This window comes from Vespula pensylvanica, unplaced genomic scaffold (assembly GCF_014466175.1).
Source record: "Vespula pensylvanica isolate Volc-1 unplaced genomic scaffold, ASM1446617v1 scaffold0001, whole genome shotgun sequence".
Taxonomy (NCBI): domain Eukaryota; kingdom Metazoa; phylum Arthropoda; class Insecta; order Hymenoptera; family Vespidae; genus Vespula; species Vespula pensylvanica.
In genome coordinates, this window is record NW_025113209.1 from 9,801 (window position 1) to 11,860 (window position 2,060).

General features: G+C 18.8%; 1 pseudogene; it reads left to right on the forward strand.

Annotated features, from left to right (window-relative positions):
• Positions 1-234: 234 nt before the first annotated feature.
• Positions 235-1,402, forward strand: LOC122637382 (annotated as a pseudogene).
• The last annotated feature ends 658 nt before the right edge of the window (positions 1,403-2,060 follow it).

The following is a 2,060-nucleotide window of genomic DNA, read 5'->3' on the forward strand; positions in this document are numbered from 1 at the left end:
TTTTATTTCAATTAAATTTTTTAATTCAAATTATATAGAAATTCATAATATTCTTAATCAATTTAATCTAATCAATTTCTTAGATCTTTCATTAAAAAATAATAATAATAAATGTATATGAATAAATATTAACCAATTATACAACTTTCCAATAAACTTATTCATTATTTTAATAATTTTATTTTTACTATTTATTCTACTAATAATTACAAAAATTTGTTTAATTAACGTCAAACCACTTCGATCAACAAAAAAATAATTTATGAAAAAAACATTTATATTTAAAAACCCTTTAATTAAAATTACTATAAATTCATTAGTTTTCCTTCCTACCCCTATTAATATTAATTACTGATGAAACATTGGATCCCTCCTAGGTTTATCACTAATAATTCAATTAATTTCCGGAATTTTTTTATCAATACACTATTGCCCTTCAATTGATATAGCATTCAATAGAGTTGTACAAATTATACAAGATATAAATTATGGTTGAATAATACGAATTCTCCATAGAAATGGAGCTTCAGTATTTTTTATTTGTTTATACCTACATATTGGACGTGGAATTTATTATCAATCATTTAATTTAATTCACACTTGATCTATTGGAGTAATTATTTTTTTATTAACAATAATAACTGCATTTTTAGGTTATGTCCTACCATGAGGACAAATATCTTTTTGAGGTGCAACAGTAATTACTAATCTTTTATCAGCTATCCCATATATTGGATTAACTTTAGTAGAATGAATTTGAGGAGGATTCGCTGTTGACTTACCTACCTTAAATCGTTTTTATTCCTTTCATTTTATTATACCATTTATTATCTTATTTTTAGTAATTGTTCATTTAACTTATTTACACGAAACGGGCTCAACTAATCCTATAGGATTAAATAGAAATCTATATAAAATTCTTTTTCATAAATATTTCTCATTAAAAGATTCAATTACATTCATTATTTTATTAATTTTAATTTTTTCTTTTATATTCCAATACCCTTATTTATTAAGAGATCCTGATAATTTTATTAAAGCTAATCCAATAATTACTCCTATTCATATTAAACCAGAATGATATTTTTTATTTGCATATGCAATTCTTCGTGGTATCCCAAATAAACTAGGTGGCGTTATTGCTTTATTATTTGCTATTCTTATTCTTTTAATTCTTCCATTTACTAATTCTCCTAAAAAATTTAATTTAAAATTTAATCCTATTTATCAAATTAATTTTTGATTCTTACTATCAACTTTTTGTATACTAACATGATTAGGAGGACAAGAAATTGAAACACCCTTTATTGAACTAACTCAAATTTATTCCATTATTTATTTCTCAATTTTTTTTATTTTAAATTGAAGAAATAAATTATGATTCCTATCAATTATTAAATAAGTTAATAAGCTACAAAAAGCATATATTTTGAAAATATAGTCTAGAAATTAAAAATTTTCTATTAACTTAATTATTATCTATAGTTTCCTAAAAACTACATACTTAAATTCTAAATTTAATGCACTTTTCTGCCAAAATAATTTAATTTTAATTTTAAACTATATAATTATTATAAATCTTTTATTCCAAATTGTAACAAAAAAATTATTTTATTTTTATATAAAAATTACTTACTATTTATAATTATTTATTATTTTACTATATATTCTTTAAAAATTATCATTTTTTTATTTTTACTCATTTTTTATTCAATTCTATATAAATAAAATTATTTTATACAATTATAAATTTATTTTTTAAATTTTAATCCTATAAATTATACTATAATAAAACTATAAATTAAATTTACAATTTTTTTTAATTTATTATTTTAAATATCTAATTATTAAATAAAATTAAATATTTATTCATAATATATATTTAAAAATAAATACCATTAATATATTTAATATAATAATTCTTAAAACATAATATCAACAAAAATATATTAAATTATCATAACGTAATCGAGGAAAACACCCACGAATTCAAATAATTAAAATTCTAAAAATAATTACTATAATTACTCTTCATACTCCAAATCTTTTTCCTAAAAATA